At 49.3% G+C, this 20,792-nt stretch overlaps 1 protein-coding gene and 1 long non-coding RNA gene across 10 annotated transcripts in view; one reads left to right on the top strand and one right to left on the bottom strand.

Moving 5' to 3' along the window:
• The window catches only part of AJAP1 (adherens junctions associated protein 1), a 127,131-nt gene that overhangs the window by 24,337 nt on the left and 82,002 nt on the right, over nucleotides 1–20,792 (bottom strand). The window lies entirely within an intron of this gene.
• Nucleotides 13,583–19,592, top strand: LOC145504740 (uncharacterized). Its single transcript, XR_014052464.1, has 3 exons — nucleotides 13,583–13,858; nucleotides 15,402–15,589; nucleotides 18,813–19,592. It is a non-coding gene; the product is annotated as an uncharacterized LOC145504740 (long non-coding RNA).

Below are 20,792 nucleotides of genomic sequence, written 5' to 3'. Positions count from 1 at the left end.
GGCCAGCCGGACACGGGGGTCAGATTTACTCATTCACGGACAGCATTTCCCACAGAAAAGCCAGTCCCTAGGGAGATACAAACTGTGGGAAATTCTTAAAGAGATGGGAATACCATACCATACCATACCATACTTGCCTCCTGAGAAATCTGTATGCAAGTCAAGAAGCAACAGATAAAACGAGACAGGGAACAACGGACTGGTTCAAAATTGGGAAAAGAGTACATCAAGGCTATATATTGTCACCCTGCTTATTTAACTTCTATGCAGAGTACATCATGCTAAATGCCATGCTGGATGAAGCAAAAGCTAGAATAAAGATTTCTGGGAGAAATATCAATAACCTCAGATATGTAGATGACACCACTTTAATGGCAGAAAGAGAAGAGGAACTAAAAAACCTCTTGATGAGGGTGAAAGAGGAGAGTGAAAAGCCTGCTTAAAACTCAACATTCAAAAAACTAAGATCATGGCATCCGGTCCCATCACTTAATGGCAAATACGGAAAATGAGGAAATAGTGACAGATTTTATTTTCTTGGGCTCCAAAATTACTGCAGACAGTGACTGCAGCCAAGAAATTAAAATATGCTTGCTCCTTGGAAGAAAAGCTATGACAAACCTAGATAGCATATTAAAAAGCAGAGACATCGTTTTGCTGACAAAGTTAGTCAAAGCTATGGTTTCTCCAGTAGTCACATATGGATATGAGAGTTGGACCACAGAGAAGACTGAGTGATGAAGAACTGATGTTTTTGAACTGTTATGCTGGAGAAGACTCTTGAGAGACCTTTGGACTGCAAAGGAGATCAAACCAGTCAATCCTAAAGGAAATCAACCCTGAATATTCATTGGAAGGGCTGATGCTAAAGCTGAAGCTCCAATATTTGGCCATCTGATGCGAAGAGCCAGCTCATTGGAAAGGACCCTAGTGCTGAGAAAGATTGAGGCAGGAGGAGAAGGGGGCAACAGAGGATGGATGGTTGGATGGCATCACTGATCCAATAGACATTAGTTTGAGCAAACTCCGGGAGATAGTGGAGGACAGGGAAGCCAGGTGTTCTGCAGTCCATGGAGTTGCAAAGAGTCGGACATGACTTAGCAAATGAAAAACAACAAAGGGAGAGGCAAAACACACAGCTGGGATGGAGTCCGAAACTTCCAGGCAGTGTGCACACTGGGGCTTCTCAAGTGTGTCTCTATCCCCTCCTCTCCCGTGCTGTTCCCTAATCCCCTCCAGAACCTGTGGACTCACAACATATACACACGCAGAAGCACACAAGGCATTCTGTGGATACACACACACACATGCACACATGCACGCATTCTGAATTTACTGCTCATCTCATTGATGAACAGAAGCAGCTGACATTCAGCTTTGAGCTCAGTAGCCAACATGGAAATGACCCATTTCCTTCACTGAACTCCCAAACGCATTAGAATATTCCAACAAAGGACGGCGGGCTGGGGAGGGGCGTAGGCGGGCATCCAGTGTTGCCTGATGCTAAGGAGGGGTGAGGGGCCCTGGAGAGACACACACTAGGCGCCCATCAGCCAGTACTGCTGAGAGCACACTGCGCAGCAGGAGCTCTGGGTCCCACGTGTCAGCTGCAAGTCTGCGACCGGATTACTCACCAGCGGAACCAGCACCCACCATCAGGATGGGGTCTATATTTAGCCCATAAAACAGTGAATGGCTCAAACCTCCAGGCAAACAGTGAGGCCTGCCTGCCCCTCCTCTCAGAACCATCCTCACAGGGTCACCTGCACCTTCCTGTTCTGTAGACCATGTGCCCGGAACGCCCAGGGGTCCAGACCAGAAGGTGGCGCACAGTAGGTGTGCGGAGGACAGTAGTTCCCATCCCAGTAGGTGATCATGACAGGACAGAGGCTCAGGCCACCTTCCTGGCACAGGACAGGGCTGGGCATGGCCCAGAGCAGACTCACAGTTTAGCACATTCCCAGTAAACAGAAGGATGTGAGAGCTAGACTATAAAGAAGGCTCAGTGCCAAAGAACTTATGTTTTCCAATTGTGGTGCTAGAGAAGACTCTTGAGAGTCCCTTGGACAGCAAAGAAATCAAACCAGTCAATCCTAAAGGAAGTCACACCTAAATATTCATTATATGGGCTGATGCTGAAGCTGAAGCTCCAATACTTTGGCCACCTGAATTGAAGAGCCAACTCATTGGAAAAGACCCTGGTGCTGGGAAAGATTGAGGGCAGGAGGAGAAGGGGACAAAGGATGGTATGGTTGGATGGCATCACTGACTCAATGGACATGAGTTTGACCAAACTCAGGGAGATGGTGAAGGACAGGGAAGCCTGGCGTGTTGCAGTCCATGGGGTTGCTAAGGGTTGGACACAACTTAGCAATTGAACAACAACAATAGACAGAAGGACCAGTGCTGCATCCATTTCAGAAAGCCCCAGGGAGTGGGGAAAGGTGGAGGATGGATAAATCAGGAGCCTAGGATTAACATATACACAGTACTATATATAAAATAAACAGCAAGGACCTATAGTAGAGCATGGAGAACTGTACTCAATATCTTATAATAAGCTATAAGGGAAAAGAATCTGAAAAAGAATATATATGCATATATGTATAACTGAATCACTCTGCTGTACACCTGAAACACAATGCCAATTAACTATACTCCAAGAGAAAAAAGCAAGCAAGTCCACGTTCCTATCCAAGTCCAGTCCCAGAGGCCTCAGTTCCACTGATCTTTTGAGACTCTTTTAAAATTCCCTGTGCCCTTGACACTTCTCCAAATCAGACAGTCTCCAGCCCAGACTGTAGGGCATTTACCTCCCTGTTGTGTGTGCCTTCGTCCTCTTCCTACTTTTAGTGACATTTCAGTGTGGTGACCATGACCCGGTACAGACATGGCTGTCCAGTGGCTCCATCAGAGAGGAGCAGACCTGGTTGTGACTCCACAGTCAACAGGCAGAGACTAGGTGGAGGGCAGAGTGAGTGGGTCTCAGATGCCGGTCAAGCACTGGAGGGGCTTCAGCATCCTAGCCAGAATACCCCTTGCTGGTTAGTGGGTCACAGATAAAGACAAACATGGGACGGTGACAGATGTAATAATGTTAATAACCCAGCAAGACGCTGATGCCGGTAAAGATTGAATATAGGAGGAGAAGCGGGTGACAGAGGATGAGATGGTTGGATTGTATCACCAACTCAGTGGACCTGAGTTTGAACAAACTCCAGCAGAAAATTGTTCTTACCTCCACCTGGCACCCCATGCAAAGCAGGTACAGCTACTGCTCCTGGCTTGGGGTCTCAGGTGGAAGAAAGAGCTTGTCTGAGATGCAGTTCTGAGAATATGATTTCAGATGGGAGCTGCCCGCTGACTGCTGCATCTTTGAAAGTCACTCATGAGAATGCCTTCTGCACTCAGGATATCTTGAGGAGGCACGGGGTGGGGGGCACGCTCTCATCCCATAGAGGCATGTGATGTGCTCTTTGATGAGCGAGGCAGGGTGGGGCCATGATTGTGCTTTGCTGGCAGGACCTCAAACGGCTACAATATCATTTCCCTGGTCTCCGTGCAGACTTGAGAGCCCCCAGCAAGACCAGACGAAGATCGATACCTCCTTTATGGAAGGGCCCTGCTAGATAGGAAAGTGCCACGTGTCCAGTCAGCAGCTGTTTATTGAGGACCTACTGTGTGCAGGCACCAGGCTGGACACTAAGCTGCAGTTGGGGACCTAGGGGGCAGATGCAATAAAAAATGCTCAAAAATAACTGCATTGTCTCTGTGACAAAGGCTCCAATGACAAGAGGTACTGAGAAGGCCTGTCATGAGCCAATGTAGGAAGGCAGGGAAAGCGTTCCCGAGACCCTCAGACTAGCCCCCTGGTGTAATGTCACCATAGTGATCCCAAGTGCTCCCCCTCTCTCCCTCCCTCCATCCTTGGCACTTGCAGTGCTCCTGCCATTCCCACCCCCAATACGGTGACCTGCCCTGGCTCTCATCTCTGGGCTGGGCCAGTGATGCAGCAGACTGGACATGGGCTTGTGTGTGAGGCTGGCTCTTTTGCATGTTGCTGTTGCCGTGGAAACGTACTCAGGCTACTACTGGGGGATGGGAAGCAGGTGGAGCAGAGTTGACGACCTCAATCAATGGGATGGAAGCCAACCCAGATCAGCAAGGCACAGCAGCCCCAGCCATGTGAGCAAACCCCAGGAACTCACTTGTATGGTTGAATTCCCTGAGGTTTGGGTCATAGCTAACCAATACACTTGGTGAAGAGAGCAGGGGATGATGGTTCTTCCAGGGAAAGAGGAGGAACCGCATGGGTGAAGGTCAGTGTGGGACTCCCTGGGAGGCCTTGTGGCAGGAGGGCTCCACAGACACAGTGATGCAGGGGGATTAGGGCTCCTGAGAGGCATGGCGTTTCTGGTCCAGAGCTCAGGGTACCAGTCATCCGAGATGCACATCTAATGCTCCCCAACTCACTCACTATGATCATGTCCCCAACAACAACTCTCACATGACCCTCAGGCTCTCCCTTCAGGAATGCCAGGCTCTGACACATGGAATGAAGGGTGGGGACATGGGACAGACAGGGTATGATTTGCTTGGTGGAGAAAGAAGGGTTGGGGAGGGGGCTGTGGGCAGCTCACCTGGAGGGACCACGCTGCCTTCCCCAAAGACCCCTCTCAGCATTTCAATAAAACAAGAGCTCTGTGCATGCAGCCTAGACTCCTCCTAGAGATTCGTGATGCACGGGTCTGAGAATCCTCCAGAAAAGAAGCTTGTTTCAGGAAGTTGGTATAACCCAGCATTCCCCAGACGCTCTGGCATCTGCTCTCTCCTCCCCCAGAACAGACGCGCCTGAACTTCGGGGGAAACTGAGCGTCCATGGATGGAACTCAACAACATGTGGGCTCAGGAGAGGAGCATGACCCCCGCCTCCCCGCCCCCTCCACCCCGGCTCGAGGTTCTGGTGCTTCTCCAAGTCCCACTCACTTCCTGCTGCATCCTCGGCCCTCAACAAACGTCTGTGGATGGAGACAAGAAGCTCGGCGTCGAAACGGCTCATCACGAGAGACCATCCTTGTTGCCTAGTCTTGGCTGGGATGAGCTTCTGCTTTGGAGACTAAAAAAACAGCCAGAGAAGAGCTGTCTGGAACTCCTGTCCATGACATACCCCGCCTGGGGCAACCAGAGCAGGGGTTTGGTCCAAGCCTCCAAGCTAGGCGACCCCACCATGCTGGGGCAGCCACACCTTCAGCCCTGGCTTGTCCCCTGGCTGCTGCTCCATTTCTACACTGAGGGTCACTGGCTCACCGATGAAGGGAACAAAGCGCCATCTGTAGCAGCCTTCTGGAGGGTCTAAGCCAAACTTTCAGAGTTAAACTGAGAGTGAGGGGTGGGGTGGGAGGCTCCGGCCCAGCTTCCATGGAGCACAGATGCTCAGTTTGCATACAGAGCAGGAGGCACAACTGGCTGTCAGCTCTGCCTTCAGAATCCACTGACAGTGTCAGTGGAGCCAGCAGGAGGGAGATGGTTATCCCCATGTCCCATTAAAACCTCTCTGTAGCCAGAAAGTTTGGGGAAATTGCAATGCAATTTTGATGGGGGCAATAAGAGGGGGTGGGTGTTAGAGAGCAGGAGAAAGGCAGCGCTCCCAGCACCAGTTGCCCACTTTTGAAAGGCTTCCTGGTGGGGAATATCCTTAAATCCAATAGCCACTGCTGAGGTCTTTATGCTGCTAACTACCATTTGTTAAAACAATAAAACAACCAGGAGGGATAGAGTGGGGAGAGAGGGATTCAGGATGAAGGGGGACACATGTATACTTAGGGCCAATTCATATTCATCTAGGGCAAAAACCTTCACAGTATTGTAAAGTAATTATCCTCCAATTAAAATAAATAAACAAATTAAAAAAAATAAACAGACAAAGAGCTGCATTTAAAAGATTCCAGTACCACCATCTCCACCCAGCAGCTCTGCTTGGCCCTCCCACTGACCTCAGGTGATGGTCCATCCCCTCTCCTCCCACCAGGATGGGAGCAGGCAGTGCAAGTCAGTGTCCAGCAGGGGCACCAGGAGAGACCACACCCCCAAGGCAGAGCCCCCAGTCTGTCCTGCTGAGAAGCACCTGGCCCAGGTCAGACTGGACCTCCCCCTGCATCTTGGCCCCCTGAGCTTGCTGCAAAGTCAGCACATAAAGAGCCCAGGCAGTGAGAGTTTTGGGACTTGTCCCCATGACTCTAAAGGAGCCAGGAGGAAGACCTGAGTGTGAGAGGCACAGAAGAGGGGAGCAAGAAGGGAGACGATGGGGAAACAGCAACTTGTGGCTTTGGTTTGGGGTCCTTGCAATATTCAAACCCATGTTCTCCAGACAGGATTTTCAAGCACACGTTTGAGACCCAGTCAGAGAGTATAAGCAGGAAACAGAAAAATGTTCAAGTTCAGTCTGGGAAGTCAGAAGCCAGGAATTTCCTGCAGGTTCAGAGACCAGTAAAAGTATTATCTTCCCACAGCTGTTTGGAGTCAAGGAGGCATCCGTGGGCTAAAGACTCAGAAACAGGGGCTGAACCTTTCTTAGGAGGATGGCCTTCCAAAAAGGTCAAAAAGATGGAAAACCTGGCTTCCAGATTCATGGTTCCAACCTCTTTGCCTGAGGAACAGCCTCTAAGCAGGAGTCTGCAGATACTTTCCGCAAAGGGCCAGATGTTAACATTTAGGCTTTGTGACCCATGCAGTCCATTCACCTCTGCCATTGTGGACTCTCTTGAAAGTCCCTTGGACCAGTCAATCCTAAAGGAAATCAACCCTGAATATTCACTGGAAAAACTGATGCTGAAGTTGAAGCTCCAATACTTTGACCATCTGATGCGAAGAGCCGACTCACTGGAAAACACCCTGATGCTGGCAAAGATTGAGGGCAGGAGGAGAAGGGGGCAACAGAGGATGAGATGGTTAGAAAGCATCACTGGCTCAATGGACATGAATCTGAGCAGACTCCGGGAGACAGTGAAGGACAGGGGAGCCTGGTGTGCTACAGTCCATGGAATCGTGAAGAGTTGGACACAACTTAGTGACTGAACAACAACAAATTGTGGCTCAGAAGCTGCCAGATACAAGCAAGCAGGTGGGGCTGTGTCCAAAGAAACAGTGGACACTGACATTCAAATTTCAAATATTCTCACATATTATGAAATAATATCCCTTTTATTTTTTCAACCATTTAAATGTGTAAAAAACTTTTTTTCTTAGGTCCCATGATGCACATAAGCAGAAAACAGGCAAGGTTTGCACCACAGGCCATAGTTTGGCAACCTCTGGTCAACAACCTCAAATGATCTCCATAGGTTTTCAGATATAATGTCCAGCATCTAACACAACATTACCAGACACACCAAGGGGCAAGACCCAAAAACCAAGAGAGAAAAACAGAAGTAGACAGAAAAAAGTAGTCTCCAAGAATATCCAGGTTTCATAGTTATCAGGCACCGAGTTTCAAATAATGGTGACCTATCTCTTATTGGGCTTCCCTGGTAGCTCAGACAATAAAGAGACAGTTGGTTAAATCCTGATACCTTATAAGTATTCCCCCTACACACAAACTTTCAAGTTGCAAACTTTCAAAGATGTGAACACACCTTCCCATGTCCAATCATGTAAGTTAGTGCACGTGTCTGGTGTACATTGTCAAATACGTGCCTCCTCTACCAGTGGTTGTGCACTTGTGTACTTTACTGTACAGTGTTGTATAGAGCACCCATCTTTATTTCAAGCCCACGATGTCCAGACACTAGCATAAAAGGAGCAGTATGGAGTCAATCATGTTGTTTGGATACCTAGGCTAACTCTGTTGTACATATGAACAAACAGGACTTACAAAAAGGCTCTCAGAACAGAACTCATTCTTATGGAGGAGACTTACTGTACATAAACAGTGCATATGAATAGCTTATATATTTATGTATGAATAATACACGGACTGTATCCTCTGTCCATGGTATTTTCCAGGTAAGAATAATGGGGCAGGTAGCCATTCCCTTCTCCAGGGAATCTTCCCGACCCAGGAACCGAACCTGGGTCTCCTGCATTGCAGGTAAATTCTTTACAGTCTGAGCCACCAAGGAAGCCTGAAATAATGCATATGAATAGTTTTTATATTTATGTATGAATAATATGTACGAATTTATGATTTTTTAAAAAATTTTTTTACTTTACAATATTGTATTGGTTTTGCCATTGACATGAATCAGCCACGGGTGTACATGTGTTCCCCTTCTAGAACCCCCCTCCCACCTCCCTCCCCATTCCGTCCCTCTGGGTCATCCCAGTGCACCAGCCCTGAGCACTTGTCTCATGCATAGAACCTGGACTGGCATCGTTTCACATATGATAATTTACATGCTTCAATACCATTCTCCCATATCATCCCGCCCTCGCCATCCCATAGGGTGCAAAAGACTGTTCTATACATCTGTGTCTCTTTTGCTGTCTCGCATACAGGGTTATCGTTACCATCTTTCTAAATTCCATATGTATGCGTTAGTATACTGTATTGGTGTTTTTCTTTCTGGCTTACTTCACTCTGTATAATAGGCTCCAGTTTCATTCACCTCATTAGGACTGATTCAAATGTATTCTTTTTAATGGCTGAGTAATATTCCATTGTGTATATGTACCACAGCTTTCTTATCCATTCGTCTGCTGATGGACATCTAGGTTGCTTCCATGTCCTGGCTATTATAAACACTGCTGCGATGAACATTGGATTTTTTTTTTTTTTAAAGAAAACAGAACCTATTCCTACCAATTCCTATGTGACCAGCCTTGGGCAGTTCTTACTTCTTTTGAGGTCCTGGTTTCCCCCATCTGTTCATGGGGAACTAGGCCTCCATTGTGGTCCCCAGTGAAATCTGAGCTTGACATTGTGTCTTCTTGAGGGTCAGGAAGGATGAAGGAGCTGGCTCTGGGGTCCCCACTTCTGTTCACACTGTACTGCCCCCTTTCAACCTGTTCTCCACACTGGAGATATAAAAGTTCACTAGAAAATACTTTGAAAATGTTGGATCTATTAGTGCATGAGGGCCTTTCCAGTAGCAAAGATGTAAGATTCTGTGAAAGGAGGAGATTCATGATCTTCAGAGGTGGGGATATGATGAGCAGGAAAGGCCATGGATGGGGACCTATAGGTGGCCAGAACAAAGTCCAGGGGCCAAGGGGCCCCCAGGTCACAGTCAGGAGGAAGTCTGTGCACAGGCATGAGGAGCCCTGGGCAGAGCAGGACCCACCGGCTCCCCTGGATCAGGATGTGTCTTCCCCAGCCCTACGAGGCCTCCCTCTCCCTTTCCAGCCCCAAGGACCCAGCTTTTGTCCATGACTTGAATTCTGCCCTTCAGCTCCTGGTTTTATCCTTGTCTTTGAGGGGCCAACCCTCCTTGGAAGACTGAACCATTCAGGTAACTGTGATTGGGTGGAGTGTGGAGAGTGTGGGAGGTGAGGGTCATTTCTTAATGACATAAGGGATGCAGAGAAGCGAGAGTCCCGGGTGCTGATCACATGTGATGTTAAGAAGCTGGGGGAGGCTGGGGCCGAATCTCATGGAGAGCTCTCCACCAGGAGCTACACCAGCTCTTTCCTACTGAGTCAGTGTAGACTCCACCGCATGACAGTCCTACTTGTTCAGCACCTGCTGCGTGCCAGGTGGACCACTCAGTCTTCCTGGCCCTGTAGGACAGCAAATAAGGGGTGCACAGAAATTGCACAGGGGCCCTCCCTGGACAGTCCTGGTGGCTCTCAACCTGTTATTACTGTCTCTACACTGATCATGTCCGTGGCATCCTCTCTCACTGAGACGCCTCACATTTTACATTGTTGCCTCTGTTGGGATCTCCCTGGGGAAGTTCTGCACCCCTCAAGCACAAAACAAGCCTGTCCCTTTTTCACGCGTCCATCTTGGTGGACACCCCCAGGGTCTTCTGCTCCTCTCCTCCCCCCTGCCTTCCTTTGGTGAATGACGCGCTCTGGCTTTTACCTCTTGTGTGTTTGATGGAGTTTCCTCTGCCCCAAGCCCTGCACTCTGTGGAACCTGTAACAAAGGTAAGGAGAATGCTTCCGTCCATTCAGGTGGTGACTACCACGTGTGCCATCCATTCCAGGTTTGTTGTTGTTGCTGAGTCACTCAGTCATGTTTGATTCTTGGCAGCCCCCATGGACTGCAGCACGCCAGCCTCCCCTGTCCTTCACCATCTCCCAGAATGTGCTCAGATTCTATCGAGTCGGTGATGATACTCAAACATCTCATCCTCTGTCACTCCCTTCTCTTCCTTCCCTCAATCTTTCCACCATCAGTGTCTTTTCCAATGAGTCAGCTCTTCATAACAGGTGGCCAAAATCTTGGAACTTCAGCTTCAGCATCAGTTGTTTCAGTGAATATTCAGGGTTGATTTCCTTTAGGATTGACTGCTTTGATTTCCTTGTTGTCCAAGGGACTCTGAAGAATCTTCCCCAGCACCATAGTTCAAAAGCACAAATTCTTTGGCACTCAGTCTTCTTTATGGTCCAGTTCTCACATCTGTACATGACTACTGGAAAAACCACCGCTTTGACTATGCAGACCTTTGTTGGCAAAGCGATGTCTCTACTTTTTAATACACTGTCTAGAGTTGTCATAGCTTTCCTTTCAAGGAACAAGTGTCTTTTACTTTTATAGCTGCAAACTATTTTAAAATTTACAAGGATGACAAGGTTGGCTGTCGGAACCCTTTGGTCACCTTCTGTCTCCACCTTTAGCACAAAAGCCTGAAGGCCTGTGAGGCCACCAGGCAGTCCTGCCCTGATGACTTGAAGTGGGTCCACACCTCTAACTGCTTCTCTCTGGCGCACATGGGTCCACGTGAACACTCACACATGGGCAAACAGACACACGCTTGCACATGCCTTTCTGAAACACCTCTCTGATACAGAGCCGCTTACCTGTGGCCTGCAACCATCCAGCATCTGGGTCACGGTGCCCCTTTCTGTACATATTCCTGGTGATCAGACAGACTCCCCAACTTTGGCTCCTTCTGGTCCACCTCTTATCAGTTCACAGCCCCCTCTCATGCATGTGGAAGGGTCCACCTGACCTCTGAAACCTTGTACTGGAGTCGGGCAGACAGAAATGCTCAGAACCTGGGATTTCAGCATCTCCTGCCTTGGCTCTTTCCAAAGACCCACAGGGTGGAGATGTGGTCTCACTTTTGTGGATAAGAAGCCCTACTGTCTGGGGACAAGGCGGCCTCTCCAAGGCAACTCCTCAGGAGGCTCAGCGCAGCTTGAAAGTGGTGCCCGATGCCATGCCCTGCATGGAGCCCTCATCCTGAGAGTCTTCTTTGGTCCCATGTGAACTGGCAGGGTGGGGTAGGGGTGTGCCATCACCCGTTTAAACTTCTGAAGGGTACTTGACAATCAGGCAGCGAATCAAAGTTAACAGGGTTGAAACCACAGAGCCCTCCAGGCTGAATTGCATGGCGGGTTGGGTGCGCTGGGAATGCGATTTCGGGTTGAAAAACTATGCTACAGGTTGAACTGTGGCCTCAAATGACAGGGTGAGGTCTGAGCCCTCAGCGTCTCAGAATGTGACCTTACTGGGAAACAGGGTCAGGGCGGATGTAACCAGCTATGAGGGCACACTCAGCAGGGTGACCTCTGATCCAGAGTGACCGGTGTCCGCAGGCAAGGACACACAGAGGGCACACAAAACGGAGAGAAGACAGCCATGTGACCCCAGAGGCGGCGATCAGAGTGATTCGGTCCTGAATCAGAGTCAACCAGAAGCACAACCCTGGGGCCTCCTTGACCTTGATCTTGGCCTCCAAGCTGTGAGAGTCCATCTCTGCTGTATGAAGCCTCTTAGTCTGTGGTGCTTTGTCACAACAGCCACGAGAAACTAACACAAATGCAAAAGGCAGACTTCTGGGCTCAGACAGCTGAACCTCCACAGAAGGGGCTTCTGTAAAGAGGCCCGGATGGACGTGCCGCAGACAGTTTCATCTGTCAGCGGCAGGGAATAAGCCTCTTCTTGGCAGACTGCTCTGGTGCTGTGATCCTTGACCTCGTGGGCAGACCGTCCATCCCAGCATCACAGTGACCACAGGGACACAGCCCCTCCCAACGTAGCATGGGGCAACCGCTGGTGTACTGCTGTCTCCCCTGGGACACCCAAGGCCACCAGCTGCCTTGTCGACTAAACTCCCAACGGGGGGAGGCAATTTCTCGATCTGGGGAGCATTTCGAGAAGCCAAGCTGTGAACAACCAAAGGAACAGGCAAAACAAAGAGCCTGGGGTTCATTCCACTCAACCACCTCCAGCCAAGCTGGTGCCCACTAAGCAGAGAAAGAAGGGAATTTGTAGAGAACCAATGTATGGACACCAAGGAGGGAAGGAGAGGGTGGGATGAATTGGGAGATTGGGACTGACGCATATATACACTACTATATATAAAATAGGTAACTAAGGAGAACCTACTGCATAGCAAGGGAACTCTACTCAATGCTCTGTGGTGACCTAAGTGGGAAGGAAACCCAAAAAAAGAGGAGATATATGTATACACATAGGCTTCCCTGGTGGCTCATCGGTAAGGAATCTGCCTGCAAAGCAGGAGATAGGGGTTTGATCCCTGGGTTGGGAAGGTACCCTGAAGGAGGGCATGGAAACCCCTTCAAGTATTCTTGCCTGGAGAATCCCATGGACAGAGGAGCCTAGCGGGCTACAGTCCACAGGGTCGCAAAGAGTTAGACATGACTGAAGCAACTTAGCACGCACACACACGCACATGTATATGTACAGCTGATCCACTTTGTGGTACCGCAAAAATTAATAACATTGTAAAGCAATTCTAAGCCAAGAAAAATTAATATAAAACAAAAAAAACCCTAAAAACCCACAAAAAATAAAGAAAAGGATTCAGTGAAAATAGTTGGTACTAAACATGACGATTGTCATCCTAACACATACACCTATTTTCAGTCGTGGTGTGAAGTCAGCTTACAGCAGACTTGGAGTAGTCACCATGGGACAGTTTGGGTCCTTCCTCAGGGGACAGTGACGAACTACCTACCATGTGAAGGATAGCGGCCATGGCCAGGAGCTGGCAGCCTGTTATACACAGTAGTGCTTACTCTTATATCAATGATCTTACAGAACAGGTGCAGAGGGTTGAACAGCGCTGCTCAAAGATGTCACCTTGCTTGGAAACAGTCTTTGCAGATGTAGTTAGTTAAGGATCTCCGTTATCCTGGACTTAGGGGCAGCCCTAAATCCAATGACAGGTATCCTTAAAGAAAATAGAGGGAGATCTGGGACAAACGGGCACGAGGGGGACGCCATGGGGAAACAGAAGCGTTCTGAGAGTGGAGAGGCAGCCACAAGCCAGGGAATGCCTGGAGCTCCCGGCAGCTGAGAGAGGCAGGAAGGACCCTCCCTGGAGCCTCTGGAGCAAGCACATCCCCACCCACACCCTGATGTAGGACTTCTGGCCTCCAGAGCTGTAGTGAAAAGTGAAAGTGAAAGTCGCTCACTCATGTCCAACTCTTTGTGACCCCATGGAATTCTACAGTCCATGGAATTCTCCAGGCCAGAATACTGGAGTGGGTAGCCGTTCACTTCTCCTGGGGATCTTCCCAACCTAGGGATTGAACCCAAGTCTCCCGAATTGCAGGCTGATTCTTTACCAGCCGTGGGATGATACACTGCTCTCATGTTAAGACCCCCGCTGGGCTGGTGGTGACTTGTCACAGCAGATCTGCTGTCCTTGACTTATCATAACAGACTTTGCTGTCCTCACTCTATAAGGAGGGAAGAGAGCTGATTCCGGCTGCCAGGTGCCTGGTAAGTGGCATAGCCCATATTCAGATTCAGCTCAGCCTGATTCCAAAACCCATGCTCTCTCCACTCGTCCTTAAGTTCCAGCCGAACACCGACCAGGCCACTTGACCAGCAAATAGAGGCACCTGGGACCAGGAATTTCTGTAAGAGAATGAGTTTCCCAGACTCCGCCTGAGATGCCCCAATGACCCACCTTTTGCTGGAGCCAAAATCGAGAGGGACACTCACACTTTGCACTTTTCTGAGGTGACCTTTCATCTCCTCCTGTGCGCTCCAAGAAATGCATAATTCATTCCTGGACACCAATCAACTACGAGGTGCACAGCTGACTGGCAGCAGGAGAGTCCTAGCAGAAGAAGGGGGACCCCCAGAGGGGTGAACCCTCGCACCCCTTTGTGAGGGCTGTACTTTATTATTTTCTAATCAAAGCACCCAGATCTGTACCTGCTGTCAAGGTTGGAAGGCAGGGGCGGCAATGCCCCCAAAGCCTCAGAAAGCAGAGAGACAACAGAGAAGCAGGAACACCTACTCCAGGCTGGGAAGAAGGAGCAGCAATCATCCCCAAGCCCTTTCCGCACCCGAGCACTGAGACAAGGCCCCGGAGCAATTAATTTAGGAAATTGTCATCCTTGGCTCTCCAGCCGACTCCAGACCTTGGAGGGGCTCTGACGACCATTTGTTATCATTACACATTGTTATTTAGTCTGATTGCCTGTGATTATTCTGATTATTTCGATTCCATCAGCGGAGGGGGCAGGCAGCTGCAAGTTCCACCGGGATCGCCTCCTTTGTTCCTTCCTTCCTTCCTTCCAAGGAGACTTTGAAGGGCTCTTTCCTTGGTGCAGTGGCATCAGCTCGAAGTGGGGGGATGGGGTGTGGGTCCCCAGGCCCAACACCTGGGACCCAGGTCCCCCTCCCCTGAAGTCCCCATGACCCACCTGCTCTATCTCCTTTGCTTTCCTGCCCCTTCAAGGTGGCGTCCTCACCCTCTGGCACACAGCTGCACTTGGTTTGAGGCTGGAATCTTTGCGTGGGCATGCTGTATGTGCACACGTGTGTGCCCGCGTGCACTGCATGCCTGTGCACACGTGTGCCTGCATCTGCCTTCAGATCCACCCCTTCCCTGAGCAGTCCGGGCAGGCCCTCGTCCTTATCGTCAGGCCCTCAGCACCACACTCTCTGATAGAGTTCAATAATTGCTCTGTTGATTGATTCATTGACCTTGGGCAAACCACTTAAATCCTCAGCCGACTCATCTGCCAGAGGAGAAAATGTATGAGAGGGCCTTTAAAACTCCTGAAGCATTGTACAGACGTAAGGATTATCTCGGGAGCTGGGAACAGGAGCAAAGGCTGGGTTCAATGCTTGGGAGACAAGGCCCCTTCTGGGTCTAAACTTGCACTCACGTGACTGCCCTGGACATAGTGATTCAGGCACTCAAAGGGCCCATTTGGTCCACGCACTCTGCTGTCCTGCAGAGGGTCACAGTGGCATTGACAGGAAGCCGTGAGTCTCTGCTATCCTCTCTCCCACACTATTCATACAGATCCTCAGGAAAGACAGCGATCACTTCACTGCCCATCCAGAGCTGCAGTCCAGCCTCCAGAGCACCTGCAGGACCGTCCAGCATGCCGCAGCCCCGCCTTCTCCCATAATTATATCATCAAGACTGAATCAGCACACGAGCATTATCGAAGTCAGGAGGCCAATTATCCCCCAATCCATTTTGAGTAGGTAAGTCAGGAATTGTTCTTGGTGAGACCTCCTGTGGATGAGGTTGAGCCAATCTGACCTTCACTATGCAAATCCGCTCCAACTGCCCAGAGCACTTAAGGGTTCAGGTCAAAAACTAACAGACAAACTCACTGGGGAAGGCTAGGGGGAAGAGTTGGAGGGAATTGTTCACATATTGTCCACATATCCTGAGCTCCCTGCAAAGCCTCAGCATTTGCCTGATGACCTACTGCTAATGAATGAACGAGTGAGTGAATACACAGACACCTGGGAGTGTGAGTAATTGCGGAGAGCAGACAGATACCTGCAGTTTCCATACAGTTTGTCTTCCCTGTTTCTCCAGCTGTGCTGAGCCCTCTTCCCTTTATTCCCTACAAACTCAGATGCTCCCTCCTGACCCCATCATGGCCCTCCTCCCCCAGTCCCTGCCTCCCCACTGCACACAAGTTCCTGGCTAAGCACCGCTGGGTTTCCAACCTTTGCTTGTAAGACCTCAGTCCCATGTCCTATTGCCCCAGGGCCTCTGATGACATTCTTATAACCTAACAATAAGGAGCCCAGATGACCCCATGGGTCCCACAGCAGAGAACACATTTCCTTTTTAACAAAAGCCTCTCACACCTGGCCCGGGGCAGCTGTCGGTGCTGATGGAGACTGCACTGCAGCCACCCTGGGGCCACATTTCAGGACCCCCTCCCCCGCAGTCACATTCTGGAGGCAGTTATGGAACCGGGGTCTCCAGGCACATGGGACCTGAGGGGCATCTCCCAGAATGTGCCAGCACACCCGATCTACCTGTTCAGGTACTGGAAACTAGAATTTCCAGTAACTGGAAACCGTTCAGAGGGACAGTCATCATTCTCATCACTGCCTCACCCTTTCTTTTCTTTTCTTTTTTTTTTTCCTACAAGGAAACTACTCATGTAGGAATGGCCTCTGAATTCCAGGACTTTTAGGGGAAAAAAAAAAAGTGAAAGTATCGTACCTGAGCTGTGCTTTAACTGACAATGGGTCACAATGTTCCCCTTCCGCCTTATGTTGATTCCAACAACGGGAACAATTTTCTTGTCTGTGTCTGTGCACACATATGCAGGGAGAGGCTTAGGGAGGGGCTGCAAAAGGTGAGAGGCTTTTATATTTAGCTATTTCACTTCTCATTTTGAAACAATTTCAGACTTAAGAGGAAAGGGGCAAGGATAGGACAGATGCCCACATGCCTGTAACCAGAGGCCCCACCGGGATTTGCCAATGGTCCTGCCACAAGATCCAGTCCTGGACCACTCATCTCTTTTGGTTTTGACTCATCTCTCGTTTCCTTCCAACGGGAAAAATTTCCCAGTCTTTCCTAGACTTTCACAAGCTTAGTATTTTTTAAGAAAACAGAATAACTAGGCATTTTGTAGCATGTAATTTTGATTTGACCAACATCTTCCCCGATTTGTGGATTCAAGGGGAAATCACAAAGTGAGGCTGTGTGCTCTGTGACTCCTACTGGCCGGAGCAGAAGGTCATTGTGTCCCCTCCCTGGTAGGGCAGCAAGGACCACTGGGCCCAGATGGTGTTCACCAAGCATCTCTGCTTCAAAGTTACTCCCCTACCTTTGTGAAAATCAGCATTTTCTGGGAGACAACCTAAGATGTAAAGTCCTGTGGCTCTCCCAACCTTCACCCACTCTTTTTATGGTCCATCAGTGTTTCTTGTCTGAGTTAATTATCACTATGAATGTGCGAGTTGAGTGCATGCCTAGTCCTCAGTCATGTCCAATTCTTTGGGACACCTTGGACTGTAGCCCACCAGGCTCCTCTGTCCATGGGATTCTCCCGGCCCGAATACTGAAGTGGGTTGCCATTTCCTCCTCCAGGGGTTCTTCCTGACCCAGGGATCAAACCCACGTCTCTTGCGTCTACTGCTTTGGCAGGTGGATTCTTTACCACTGAGCCACCTGTGAAGGTAGCAACTATTTAATGCTGTTGTTCCTTCTGCCTTTATTAGCTGGCATCCTGCCATCAAGAAGAGTGTCCTTGGGATTTTCCTGGTGGTACAGTGATTAGGACTCCTCATTTCCAATGGAGGGAGCATGAGTTCAGTCCCTGGTTGGGGAACTAGGATCCCACATGCAACACGGCCAATAAATAAACAAATAAACAAGCAAATAATTTTTAAAAATTAAAAAACAAAAGATGGGGTCTCTTCATTTCTTTATTTACTCAGGGAGCCCTACTTTATTCATCTATTTATGCCCTCCTCTTTTGTTTTGTACCTGGAATTGTCTCAGGTTCGGTCAGCGGGAGTCCCTTCAAGCTTGCTTCTCCATCTTTGGGACACATCCCCCCAGTTCTGGGAGTACATTCTTACCCTTAGGTACAAGGGGCTCCAGGTCTGGCTTGTTCCTTCCCTGCCCCAGCCCTGGAATGAGGCATCTCTTCAAGGAGGCCTCGCCCCTCAGCAGAGAATGCAGGCTAGGGTCTTGCTGCTCCTGGGCCCCATAGCTGGGGAGACGTTTTGATGATCACCAGGGAAACCGTGAGTCTGCACCAATCCCTCTGCAGGGGGTTAAACAGCCCCCACCATTCCTATCTACCCAGAACCTCAGAATGTGACCTTATTTGGAACAATCTTTGAAGATGTGATTAAGTGGAGGTCACACTGGGACTAGGGGGGTGCCCTACATCCAATGACTGGTATTGTTAGGGGAACCACTGACCAAAACCACCCACCCTGGCCAGGCACCATAGTAACCACTTGCATGAGTTATAACAGGAGGTCCTGGTCAGGAATGCACAACTAACAAGCTACCACCAACTGGAACAATTAGAGAAAGGTCCAAAAGAGTGAAGGGACATCCCAGGTGACTCATTGGTAAAGATTCCGCCTTCCAAGAAGGAGACGCAGGTTTGATCCCTGGGTAGGGAAGATCACCTGGAGAAGGAAATGGCAACCCATTCTTGTCTGGGTATTCTTATCTGGACAGAGGAGCCTGGTGGGCTACAGTCCATGGGGTCACAAAAGAGTTGGATATGACTTAACGACTAGAGATGCCAGTCCGTATGTCCTACCAACTTCCCAGAATCTTCCTTGCCAGAATCTACCAGCAAGTGATGCACATGCCATCAGGAAGGATCCCGAGTCAGAGTGACTGGCCAGAGACAATCCAGAAACGAACCCAATTACCATAAACCCCGAGACTGGGAGCCACAAATAAAGTCTCTTGCTTTGTCATCAGGTGTCTCCTCGGACAAGTGCTAGATAAGAATCCACTCTTGGGCCCCTGAAGGGGTCCCCCTTCCTGCAACAATACCCTACTAAGAAGAGAGACACACAGACACACCTGAGGAGACGCTGCCGAATGCAGACAGAGGCAGAGATTGTAAGAAAGCGGCCCCAAGCCAAGGAACAGCCTGACCCCTAGAGCCTGGATGAGGCAAAGAAGGACCGTCCCCTAGAACCTCCCGGGGAGCTTGGCCACGCCCACACTTTGATTTCAGACTTCTAGCCTCCACAACTGGGAGAGAATGAATGTCTGCTGCTGTAAGTCCTCCCCTCACCCCCAGTTTGTGGCACTTTGTTGCAGAAGGCCCAGAAAACCAACACAGCCCGCAAACACAACCCACCCCTGCAGCTCAGCCTCAGTTTCCCATTCTCATATCCCCGGGAGAAACCTTGCCTGTCTGCCCAGCTCCGCCCCCTGCAGGAGGCTGATCTCTCAATCCCACCGGCCACTGCCCTGCTCTGACGCCCCCGGAATGGCCCCAACCATGTGCATCGGCAGAAATGCCTTCTCTGAAGTTGTGGAGTCTGATGGTGACTTTGCAGTTAGAACTCCCAGAATGCCTTTCTGCTCCCAATGCTCCTGATGAAGATTTGGGGCCAGAAGCAGGACACCCTAGTCCTCACCCTGTAAGTTCTTTTTTTTAATTTTAAAAAATTACATGTTTCATTGCTATTGTCTCAAATCACCCCACCTTCTCCTTCTCCCACTGAGTCCAAACATCTGCTCTTTGCATCTGTGTCTCCTTTGTTGCCATGCTCGTAGGATCATTGGTACCATCTTTCCAGATTCCATATATATGTTTTAATATATGGTATTTGTTTTTCTCTTTCTGACACTTCACTCTTAACAGGCTCTAGGTTCATCTACCTCATCAGAACTGACTCAAATGTGTTCCTTCTTATGCTGCTGCTGCTGCTAAGTCGCTTGTCGTGTCCGACTCTGTGCGACCCCACAGATGGCAGCCCACCAGGCTCCACCGTCCCTGGGATTCTCCAGGCAAGAACACTGGAGTGGGTTGCCATTTCCTTCTCCAATGCATGAAAGTGAAAAGTGAAAGTGAAGTCGCTCAGTCGTGTCCGACTCTTAGCGACCCCATGGACAGCAGCCTACCAGGCTCCTCCGTCCATGGGATTTTCCAGGCAAGAGTACTGGAGTAAGGTGCCATTGCCTTCTCCGTTCCTTCTTATAGCCAAGTAGTATTCCATTGTGTATATATACCACAACTTCCTTATCCATTCATCTACCAATGGACATCTAGGTTGCTTCCACATCCTAAACATATACATTATTTACCATATGTAAAATAGATATCCAGGTGCTCTGTGACGACCTGGAGGGATGCAGTGGGGAAGGGAGGTGAGAGAGGGGTACAGGATGGAGGGGACACATGTACACCTATGGCTGATTCATGTTGATGTATGGCCAAACCATCATATACTGTAAAGTAATTACCCTCCAATTAAAATAAATAATTTAAAAATATGATAAAAATATACATAAAATCTATCTTCATCTTCCTCAAGCATGCAGCTCAGTGGCGTTAAGCACCTTCACACTGTCCAGAAACCATCCCCACCATCCATCACCAGAACTTTCTCATCTTCTCAAACTAAAATTCTGTCCCCATTAAACACTAACTCCCCTTCTTTCTCCCCCCAGCCCCTAACTCCCACCCTTCTAATTTTTGTCTCTCTGAGTTCAATGACTCTAGGGGCATCATATAAATGGAATCATACAGGATTTGTCTTTTTGTGACTGGCTTACTTCATTAAGCATAGTGTCCTTGGGGTTCATCAGTATTGCAGCAGGCATTTTTCTTTTTATAAGACTAAATTATATTCCATTGCGTGGATGGACCAGTTTGTGTATCCATTCATCCATCCAGGGCCACTTAAGTGGCTTCCACCTTTCAACTATTGTGAATCACGCTGC

Source organism: Giraffa tippelskirchi, chromosome 5 (genome assembly GCF_054371585.1).
Source record: "Giraffa tippelskirchi isolate mGirTip1 chromosome 5, T2T-mGirTip1v1.2.pri, whole genome shotgun sequence".
Lineage (NCBI taxonomy): Eukaryota > Metazoa > Chordata > Mammalia > Artiodactyla > Giraffidae > Giraffa > Giraffa tippelskirchi.
This window is presented reverse-complemented; position numbering and strand designations above follow the sequence as displayed.